A 12,512-nucleotide genomic window follows, 5' to 3' on the forward strand; every position below is an offset into this window, starting at 1 on the left:
TCTTGAAATCTTGGCTTGAAATTTAAAGGAATTGAAGGACAATAGCAAATTTAAGCTAGCACATTTGAAATTGAAGACTTAAGGTAGGGAGTTCTTCCTTTAAATTGTGAATTTAAGTTAGTTCTTGCATGGTTCATGGAAGATTAGAGTTTTGAGGTCTTAAATTGGTTTAAAATGTTGAATTGAGAGTTAGAACATGCATGCATGTGCATATTCTTGAGTTTTGAAGTTGTGTCATGAGAATTTCTCCATGCATGTTCATATTTTGGGTCTTGATCCATGAACTCACCATGTTTTGAAGTTAAATCTTGCATTTGATCTTGTCTTTAAGCATTAGAGTTCATGGGAACTCATGCATGTATGCGTTTTGCATTGTTTTTCATGTTCTTGAATTTTAACTTGAAACTTGTGTTTATTTGATCTACCTTTGGGCTTTGATTTAGCAAATTGATCTTTGAAACATGCCAAATTATGGGTTCTAAGGTGTTTTCCAGAAAATTAGCCCAAAAGGATCGGATTTGATGCTTTAAAAGTTGATTTTGAGCTTGAAGGTTCAATCTGGAAATTCCAGAATTTGGACCCACGCTCGAGCGTAGGACTTCACGCTCGAGCGTACACTCTGAGTTCATGCAGTCCGCTCGAGCGGGAAAAGTAACGCTCGAGCGTGAAATGCGTGTATCCAGTACTTTTCATACATTTGCAGTCTGCTCGAGCGAGGGAATGCATGCTCGAGCGAGGACTTGTGTCTCACACTCGAGCAGAGGTCGAGTGTCCATCGAGCGTGGATTGCGTGCATCCAGTACTTTTACCTAAGTTTGCAGTCTACTCGAGCGGGGAAATTTGCACTCGAGCGGAGCTCCTTTGTCTACATGTCTGCTCGAGCGTAGAAAACCACGCTCGAGCGTGGACCCTTGTTTCAGCAATTTTTGAAAAGTATTTTAAAGTGCATCTTTGCATCCTCTTTCCATCCTAGGCATTCCTAGGCTATGTTTAAGGCATCTTAATGGAGAGATTGATGTAGAACCACACCGAGTCAAGTTAGGGGTTAAGTTATTAAACCCAAGGGTGTAACTTAGTGTTTGTTCATTTTGTAACTGTGTAGGGTTGGAATCTGAGGATGCGCACTAGCCTATCTGTAGCCAAGCACTTTGTGAGTAACAATGTTGTAAAGATATGTTCAATCAAGAATATTTTCTGAATGATCTACTGTACTGCTTTCTTAAATGATATTTCCTACTGAATGAATGTTTGTCCTATTTGTGAACTGTATTCGTGGCATCCATAGCAACCTACTGTTACTGTACTGTTACTGCTACTGTTACAGAGATCTCTGTAGGTTCCCATGTTTGGAACCATTACTGTTTACTGTTATGATGGGCATCAACTGACTGTTTAGTCTGTTAAGACCTACTGTACTGTTTTGCTATTGGATATACCACATATAACTACTATAGTTCCTAAATGACTAATATGACTGTTTAATGACTGAAATGACATTCATTCTTAACCTCTTTACGCATATGTTATTCACTAGGCTTTAGCTCACTGTTTATATATATATGTAGGTGTACAGGCACCGGATCGATGCTAGGAGCGTCAGGCTAAACTCCCGTTTTGTCAAAGCCAACCTTTGTGCCTCACTTCGAGGTTTCGAGTGCGTCAAGCCAAGGCTGTTTTGGGGTGTTTTAGATTTCCCCTTTTTGCCTCTGTTCTGTAATAAATGTTGTGACTGGCACTGTACTATTATGGTAGGGATTCGGTCCCTAATCTAAATGTCTGTATATGATGCATGTATATACTGTTTTGGTTTTGAATGTGATTATGTGCAGAAAAGTCTTTTTGCATTCAGATTGACACAGCTCATTGGACATCTTTTATTTACTGTATTGGCTTCCGCCAGCCCCTTTACTCGCTACTACTGTTATTACTGTTAAGCAGACTTTCGGTAATCACGGATTACTGGCCGGTTATGGTACTAAACCCATAGGGGCGGTTTGGGTCGTGACACTCACTTCCACTCTGGTATAGGTAAGGGTTGTAGTTTTCCCATGGGTTTTTGATGTTCTACTTTAACCTGTTGACACACTAAACACTGAGCCACAAATTTTGCAATATCTCTTTTTATACCATTCCACCAAAAATGTTCATAAAGATCCCAATACATCTTCGTGTTTCCAGGATGAATGCTGTAACTAGAACTATGTGCCTCCATCATAATCTCCTTCCTCAAATCGCCACCAATAGGAACACAAACTCGGCTACGGAATCTAAGCAACCCATCATCACTAACCACAAAGTCTACATGTAGACGTCCCCGAACGCCCCGGAAGGGACAAGCTCCCCCGTTCTGTTCATTTAGGGTCACTACAGCTCGGACTCTCAAATTGTCACGGTTCTAAATCTGAACCAAAGAGTCCAAATCCGGCAAATCGTTTTGAAAAAACAGATTTTGAAAGAAGTGCCAAACATGGACTGCTTTGCCAGATATAGAGTCGCCACCTAAATATTTTATTTTGGGGAAATTTAGGAAACCCTGACTCGTTTGCCTAAGGCCACGTGTCCGTCATCACCAAAGTTGCCTCGGCTCGGGAACTTGGGTACGATTGGGGAAGGTCACTTCGTGAGCACCCCCACTCGACCGATCAAAGATCGGCCTCTACTAACCATGATATCTATTTTTGAAAACATTATACGTTCTTATTCCGGTTATTAGCCTAGATTTACTATGTGATGTGCACAGCATACAAGTATAGACTGGATCGTCTGAATTGGAACAAAACATTTCATGTTTGTTTATTTGAAAATGGTTTGATGGTGCTACTCGCAAGTAGGTTAAGACGTAGATTTGCCACCCTCAGGTGGGCTTAGAAAACATGATTTTGCCACTATCTAGTGGGCTTAAAACACACATTTGATGAATTGTTCCAATTCAGATAACCCAACCTTCACCCACAGGCATTCAGGCAATTATATCACATAAGCATATAGCCTCATGGTAAGCATGCTATTCATGGCAGTCACTCACACACATGCAAGGATGCTAAAGCATAAAACTTACCGAGTACTCCAAGCCAAAACAGAAGCTAATTAGAAATCCATGCATGATCCTAATTATACGAAAATGCCTAATGCAACATATGCAAAAATGCAACTATAGCAGGCTCGGCTATTCTAAACATGGCATATGAAATGCTACAGCTAACATGTATTCAACTTGGAATTGAAAATACAATGCAGTTAGTATGATGCGCCGAGCCCGGTGCATGCAAAACAGATGAATGAATGCAAACATGCTATCATACTGTATGCTAATTGAAATATGCCCTAATCTAACCATCATAAGCGGGTAAACAAAAGGGAGAAAGACGTGGGGTCGGAAGACATACATCACACACACGCACACTTATTACAGTTATGCCCTCGCGCAGAGGGTCCGAATAAATAATATACAGTCCCAAATGAATAATTACAGTCCAAATATGTACAAAACCCTAATTAATTAACAAATTAAACTAGGAAGCGATAAATTGGCATGCAAGCCAGGGATTGCCTCAAATCTACTCCGGATGATGAATGATGCATGCTCGGGTTGCCTTGTGTGGAGAATCCCTCGCGATGCCTCGGTTTGCAATTGTTCTTGGAATGCGTGCCAAGCTCCTGAAGGCTGCTGAATCTTGATTTGCTGTAACAGAGAGCAAGAAAGGGGCATGGCAAAGTATTTTCACATATGTATGCATGACTACCCTTTGGGGAGTGTAGTCCTCGATCCTTGTGCCACCAATCACGCATATCGATGCATGATGGCCGAGGAGTCTAATTGCACGAATCAATATGAAATGAATGCACATATAAACACAACAAAACCTAAACTCCATCATGGATAATCCGGAGTGTCGGTGACTGGGAATAGATACACGTTCCGTCACTCGAAGTACGAAACGTCCCTCGTTTCCCGTGCTCGGGCTAACTCCTATCCCAAACACAATGCAATATGCATGACATGCATGAATGCAACTAATATACAACCTAGCATGCACAATGCTATAAAATGGCATACACGATGCACGAGGTAACATGGCATACACAATGCTCTAACATACAACCTAGCATACGCAATGCTATGAAATGAAATGGCATACACAATGCATAATGGACTTACACCAACACGAGTGGACCTCAACCACACTCACATAAGTAGCCATTAGATGAAAATGAGACACTCGAGATGCGTGCACGCATGCACGCAAATCGAGGACCGATCCTAAGGCACAAATGCCACTCTAACAAAGCATGGCAAGGTATGAAACATGATATGCAAATTTTAGTACGAAAATATGATGCAAAACAGCCCCGAAACATGGAAACATGGCACCCGATGCATGAAATGAGACCCGAAACTCGAAATTAGGCGCATGGAATGACTTATAGCTATACAAAGCATGCGTTATTTTAATATGAAAAATAAATAAAGAATAAAGAAAGTCCCAAAACATGCATATTTCCAGTTTTAAGCAAGGCCAAAAAGTGAACACAAATAGGGCTAAGTTAACATGCAAAAATGGCCCCAAAAGAGAGATAAAGAAGCAAGTAGCATCTTCTGGCCCCAAAAAATGAAGAGCCTTTCAACAAAGTTTAAGAGGGGCTCAAAACAAGGTATTTTACAGTTTATGGCCGAGCCCAAAACAGTGCACAAGTAAGCTTAAAATACTATGCAAGAAATAGGCCTAAAAGAAGGTTTAAACACAAAGTGTAAAAAGGGAGCCTCAAAAAGCAAAAGACCCTTGATCAAACATGAAGAGGGGGTGAAAATATGACTATTTGGCGTTTGGGTCAGAGCCCAAAAATACAAGCACAAGGGGCTAACAAAACATGCAAAAATAAGGCCAAAAAAGGGATAAAGAGGCAAGTGACAAAAGGAAGCCTCAAACAGTGAAGAGCCCTTCAAAAATGTTTAATAAGGGCTCAAAATAAGCCACTTTACAGTTTATAACCAAGCTCAAAAAATTTTACAAATAGGCCTAAAATACTATGCAAGAAAGAGGCATACAAGAGAGGTAAAGAAGCAAGTGGTAGCTAGAGACCTTAAACATGGAAGGACCCTAAAACAAACATGAAAAAGACCTCAAAATAATGCTATTTTCAGTTAGGGTCGGAGCCCAAATATGCAAGAAAGTATGGCTAATATATTGAGCAAAATAAGGCAAGAAAGAGGGAGGAGAAGACTTACCCTTGAAGACCAAACCTTTGACAACTCTTGGACCAAGTTTGGTGGCTCCTTAGCTCTGGAAAACAGCTCCAAGTGGCTGGAATGGATGGTGGTAGTGTGGTGCTAGGTGGTGGTGTAGAAATGGTGTAGGGTTTAGGAGGTTTTGAGGGTTGGAGTGTAGAGAGAGAGATACAATGTAGGAGCTCCAAACCAAAATTTCTAACCCTTTGAAATGCAGCTGGAGGTGCTGTTATATAGGCAAAAGAGGGGGGGAATGGAATTCAAGTTTCCCCCCAAAAGTTGGCCCCCCCAGATACAAAATTTGGGGAGAAACAGAGGGCATTTCTGTAAAGTACCTGGAGAGAGGATCATGGCCGGCCGGTTTCCTAGGGTTTAGGTGGCCGGTCGGCCTTCACAATGGCCGGTCGGCCAAGGTTCAAAAGGGTCAATGAAGATTAATGGCCGGCCATGCCAAAAAGAAGGCCTCTCATGTGTGCACAACACAACCATGTGGTCAAAAACTGGAGAGAATGAACCAGGAGAGAGAAAAAGCCACTTTTAGGAGGGGTTCAAAAGGGTCACACACAATTACTGGCCATCCATGTGATATTGGTGGCCTCCCAGGTGTGTACAACAGAAATATGTGGTTTAGGGCTGGAAAAAGTGGCCTTAGGGTGGTCAACATTGGCTTTCAAGTGAGAAAAACGGGCGACGGAGGGCGATGGAGGAATAAAACTGGTTGTCAGAACAATTACTGGCCTCCCACCCTTCTACGACCTTCTTAGCAATGAAAATAAGGTCTCCACCAAAAATGAGCCCAAACCGATGCAAAATGAAGGTTCGGGGGCCAAAACGCGCAGCCCGAGGCCCCGAAAACTGACTGTTAGGCACCGGAAGTGGTGTTCGACCACGAAATTGGTTTTTCGGACCGCAGTGTCCCTCAAAAGGGAGAAAATAAGATGCATGCCAAAAATCGGAGCAAACGGAGGTGGTTAAGCGGTCCCGAACCGAGGCACACGGCCAACGGCTCCGAAAAATCAGAAACCGGACTCCAAACGGGAAAAATGGCCTACGACCACAAAACGTAGCCTACGGCCACTGAGAGATGATCTAAGAGACCTCTCCCTCTCTTCGGGAAGAGAAAACAGAGAAAACAGAGCCTGGTTCGCAAACCGAGGCAAAACATGAAAGAGTCCGGAAGTCCGGAGGCTCGCGGCCGAAACTCTGAAATCTCTGAACGAGCACGATATGCAACATCACCAAGCGCTCGATCGGTGACGTCTGAGTCTTAAGGTCGGTCAAAAATGGGGTGTCTACACTACATGCTAACCATCTACTATCTCTTATTTAATACGCTCACAATGTAGGTCAATCTCCTGAGCTAAACGAATCCATTCTCTGAAGGTCGGCTGAACTGTCAATTGACTACTATAAGCCATATCACCAGGCGTAACAACCTCAAGCCTCAAACGTCTCATGTCTTCCACCAAACAACTCTCAATAGACAAAGCAACTACTTCTCCAACTGCGACCTTCCTACTTAAGGCATCTGCCTCCACATTTGTCTTCCCCGGATGATACAAAATATTCACATCGTAATCTTTTAGCAACTCAAGCCAACTTCTTTGCCTCAAATTTAGCTCTTTCTGTGTGAAAATATACTTCAAACTCTTATGATCAGTGTAAATCTCACATGACTCTCCATACAAATAATGTCACCAGATTTTAAGAGCGAAAATCACTACTGCTAACTCCAAAGTCGTGCGTAGGATAATTCCTTGCATGTACTTTCAACTGTCGTGACGCATAAGCAATCACCTTCCCATGCTGCATGAGCACACATCCTAAACCTTGTCGCAAAGCATCACTATAAATCACAAAACCACCCCCATTTGTAGGTATGGCAAGGATTGGAGCTGATGTCAACCTCTGTTTAAACTCTTGGAAGCTACCCTCACAATCATCATTCCACTCAAACTTTACCCCTTTCCTAGTGAGATTGGTAAGTGGCAAAGCAATACAAAAGAATCCTTCCACAAACTGTCTATAATATCCAACAAACCCTAAAAAGCTACGTATCTCTGTCACAGAAATAGGTTGTGGCCAATCAACAATTGCTGTCACCTTCGTGCTATCCACAGATACCCTATCTTTACTCACCACATGACACAAAAAGGATACACTGCTCAACCAAAATTCACACTTCTTAAATTTTGCATACATTCTCTTCTCCCTAAGGGTCTGTAGTACTACCCTCAAATCTTGTTCATGCTCCTCTTTACACCTCGAATAAATTAGGATGTCATTAATAAACACCACCACAAATTTATCTAGATAGGGTTTAAATACTATGTTCATCAAATCCATGAACATGACTGGTGCATTTGTGAGACCAAAAGGCATCACAAGAACTCATAATGCCCATAACGGGTTCTAAAAGCTGTCTTAGGAACATCCTCATTCCTTACCTTCAATTGGTAATAGCCCGACCTCAAGTCAATCTTAGAGAATACCTGAGCTCCCTGCAATTGGTCAAATAGGTCATCAATACATGGCAAAGGATACCTATTATTCACTATGATTTTGTTCAATTCCCTATAGTCAATACACAATCTCATAGACCTATCATTCTTCTTCACAAACAACACAGGTGCTCCCCAAGGTGAAACACTAGGCCTGATAAGTTGGAAAATCAACTTTTTTAAAATGCAATAATTGTACTACCAAAAAAAGTTGAATTCTCTAAAAGGGACCATTATTTTGGGACAGAGGGAGTGTGTTGTTTACATAGTTATGGTGCATAAGGGTTTTGTGAGTTGTTGGAAGAAGAAATAACGGTTCGGCTGATTGGGAGAGTGTTTTGTGTATATTATTATCATGCAAAATTTTAAAGTGAATTAAGGTGCTAAAGTTGCTGGATAAGAATTATGCACAAAATCACAAACTTTAAAAATCAATAAACCTTATCAAACAAATGACTTTTGAATTGAAATTTTTACAGAGATTAATTACATATTGAACCCCATATTAGAAATTTCTCATAATTTGCGGGAGTCAAAATCTATATAAAATGGTGCGTTCAATTCTGTCCAGAAAACTGGTGTAAAATAGTAACTTCGGAAATGTCGTTCTCTTTGGGTATAAATCTGATAATTATCAAACCAACGCCATTAGAACTAGTTACGAGTCTAGTTTTTAAAAATTTTGGCCTTGTGTTGATTGCTCGTGTACACTAAGAGAAACATTAATTTCTTTAAAGTGTTGTAGCAAAGCAACTTGTTTGGACATAATTAATTGTAAATAATTGTTTTGACAAGCAAATCAAGTAAAACCAATTGGGTTTGAAACATAGGATATATTAGTTGATATTTTGAGGGCTTTGGAATTTTTCGAACAGTGTGGAGTGGGTTTTTAATTTTCAAAGTTAGTGATTAGATTGGAAAAACTTGTTTAAAATTCTATTTTACCTTAAAATTACTTTTAATAAAGTTTCAATCTGAACCCATGTCTTGGGTAATTTGAGACCTTGAAGAACATGAACTTTTGTATGATTTAAGAGTAACGGTGAGTGGGGTTGAGCTATGTTAGTGCACTTTAGTATGGGGTACTTAATTTGTTATTTTTTTAGTACTTTTAAATTAGTAGCAACGTGTAGTTTTCATAATTGGCTCTGGGCACTAGTTGGACTTTCATACTCTATTCGAGGATTATATTATTTCGTTTTTAGGTGAGTAGTTGCATGCTACATATTTTTATAAATGTTCCCCTACTCTGAACTATTGGAAAATTAAATTGTTGTTTCATGACTAACTGTTTTGATAAATTATTATATTATCAATGGAATTAAATTATTCTGAAACATGTGTAAACTGGGCATACTGTAAACTATTTGTTATGGTCTTATGTTTATAATGGTGAACTATCATGTTTTGCAAAACTGAATTGTATTGATTATCGGGACCATCTATATATTAAAGTTTAGGGAAATTATTCCACTGTGTGTGGTGACTCTGGCCACTAAGGAACAAATCCGGGTTAGGCCGTGATGACTCTAGTGCTCAACGATTGTAAGGAAAAGACCTAGGCTAGGCTAGGTGACCTTCCATTGGATCGTTTTAGAGAAAAGGCCTAGGTTGCCACCCTGAGGATGACTCTTGGTTAGATATTGGATCCAACGGGCTTATTGCCTTGAGAACTTTGTGGCATGTTACTTGTTATTCTTGGTACCCAGAAAATTATTAGTGATCATGTTGTAATCTATTTTAAGTAGAGAATGTCATTTATCATGTTCTTGAGAGACATGAGTATTTTAATTGTTGAACTGTGGAACCTTCTTTTTGAAACAGATTGTGTTTATCAAAACTGTATGGCAATCTAGTTTCTATGATATATATCTTATTTTGGAATTGAACCCTGTTTTCAAAACTATATTTACTATCCATGTTGCTACTCACTGAGCTATCAGCTGACTTAGTTGTTTATCACTTCCAGGTGTTAGAAGGACTTAGAGTGAACTCATGGCATAACATGGACTCAATTTCATGGACCTCTAGGACATTCATTATTTTGTTTTAGCTTGTTATGTCAATTTTGTTCATACATTGTAGTTGGATTTTATTTAGAATTATTTTATTTTGTGGACGGTTTGTGTTCTATTTATATATATTTTTGGAAGTTGGTTATGGCTGGTTTTATTATTTATACTTGTGACATGTCACTGGATTAGGTTTTAATTTATTTATTTCTGGGTTGTCGTTACGTATATTCTTTGTGATTTTAGGTTCATGTTTAGGCTTACATATGCCTTGGGCTAAGTCCTTCCACGGGCGATCTTTCCTGGTTTTGGGGTGTGACAAACCTGCATCCGCTTTCTCTATAGTTGAAAATAAAAAATTAAAAAAAAAAATTCTATTTACAAGTTTGAGCAAGGTCTTGTTGGTGGGTTTGAGCAAGGTCTTGTTGCTGATGGAATATTTTTTTTGTATTTTCTCTTGAATAGAATATTACAAAGATAGAAGATAAATGCCAAAAATGTTAATTTGTTGTAGGATTTCTTTATCTTGTTATCTTTTTCTTGTTTGTGGTGGTTTCTTTATGAAGCAAGAATATGAAAGTTAGAAATGTTTTTTCAGACTATGGAAAAAGTGGATATAGGGTTCATAAAGAATATTTTGTATTAAAGAGAAAACAAAGAAAACATAACTTACTGAAGACATGTTGAATTTATCCAACTAATGCTTTTTGTTTTAGGGTTTTGGGCATGTCACAGGGTTCATAAATAATATTTTGTATTAAAGAGAAAATAAAGAAAGCATTTTATTCAAGACATATTAAATTTAGGGTTTGGCTTTGGTCTAGTCCAAGATCGGACTGGACCCACCACAGGTCCCGTTTTGATAATCCGAACCATCAATATGTAAAACTCGTTGAGTACTATATGCTTGTAAAAAATCACGTTGATCGGATATCGATAGCTATGTGATCAAAACAGTTTTTTGTCAACCGTTAATTTGTTCACCGTCTATTTTTTTTATACAAAACTGATTTGATCGCATAGCTATCAATATCCGATCAATGTGATTTTTTACAGGCATATAGTACTCGACGAGTTCTACACATTGAAGGTTTGGATTATCAAAACGGGACCCGTGGTAGACCTCCATAGGCCCAACAGCACAGTTCAATCCGATCTTGAACTCCATAGGCCCAACAGCACAGTTCAATCCGATCTTGAACTCCATGGGCCCAACAGCACGGTCTAGTCTGATTTTGAATTGGACCAAAGCCAAACCCTAAATTTAACCAATGAGTGCTTTTTGTTTTGGGGTTTTGACTTTTTGTTTTGGGGTTTTGGACATGTCATAGGATTCTCTTTTCAAATAATTTTGTCTCTCTTAAATCATTCATAATTATTAAATATATTTTGAGTTTTTTATATCTTAAAACTCTCATATGATAATGGGACAGAGTTATTTATAAGTAGCAAAGCAATACAGGAGAATCCATCCACAAACCGTCTGTAATATTCGGCAAGCCCTAGAAAGTTGCGTACCTCTGACACAAAAGCAGGTTGTAACCAATCAAAAATTGCCACCACCTTCGTGATCTCCACAGATACCCTATCTTTACTCACCACATGACCTAAAAAGGATACACTGCTCAACTAGAATTCACACTTCTTAAATTTACATACAGTCACTTCTCCCTAAGGATCTGAAGTACTACTCGGTAATGCTGCTCATGCTCCTCCTTACTCCTCGAATAAATTAGGATGTCATCAATAAACACCATTACAAATTTATCCAGTTGGGTTTTAAATATTCTGTTTATCAAATCCATGAATGCAACTGGTGCATTTATGAGACCAAAAGGCATCACCAAAAACTTATAATTCCCATAACGGGTTCTAAAAGCTATCTTAGAAACATCCTCATTCCTTACCTTCAACTAGTGATAACCTGACCTCAAGTCAATCTTAGAGAATACCTGAGCTCCCTACAATTGGTCAAATAGGTCATCAATACGTGGTAAAGGATAGCTATTCTTCACTATGACTTTGTTCAGTTCTCTATAATCAATTCACTAAATACTGAACAAATCTTAAAATATGAACGGTTCGGATTATCAAAATTGGGCCTAAAAGTGGGCCCAGTGGCCCTATAAGTAGGAAATGCAAGGAGGAAGTGCAAGGAGGGGATCTTGACTCATTTGGATGGCAGTTCCAGGAAGAGTCAAGATCCCCTCCTTGCACTTCCTCTTTGCACTTCCTCCTTGCATTTCCTACTTGTAGGCCATTGGGCCCACTTTTAGGCCCAATTTTGATAATCTGAACAGTTCATATTTTAAGATTTGTTCAGTATATCATACCTGTAAAAAATCAAGTTGATCGGATATCAGAAAACATGTGTTGGGAAAACTATTTATTAAATTTTTTTTAAAAAAAAATTTTAGTTCAATTTTTCCAAACACATGCTTTCTGATATTCGATCAACTTGATTTTTTACAGGTATGATATATTGAACAAATCTTAAAATATGAACAGTTCGGATTATCAAAATTGGGCCTAAAAGTGGGCCCAATGGCCCTGCAAGTAGGAAATGCAAGGAGGAAGTGCAATGAGGGGATCTTGACTCTATATATATTGCTAGGGAATCTGAGTTAAATTCATGTAAACGATGTAGAGTTCTAGCTTTCTTCTTTATCCTTATTCTATTCTCTAATTTATATACACAAGATATATACACCTACGACTACACTATTCCTGGAAGAGCAAGGATGCCCTCCTTGCATCATTTCCTACTTGGAG

The sequence above is a fragment of the Camellia sinensis genome, chromosome 15 (genome assembly GCF_055761805.1).
Source record: "Camellia sinensis isolate YWXY chromosome 15, ASM5576180v1, whole genome shotgun sequence".
NCBI classification, from domain to species: domain Eukaryota; kingdom Viridiplantae; phylum Streptophyta; class Magnoliopsida; order Ericales; family Theaceae; genus Camellia; species Camellia sinensis.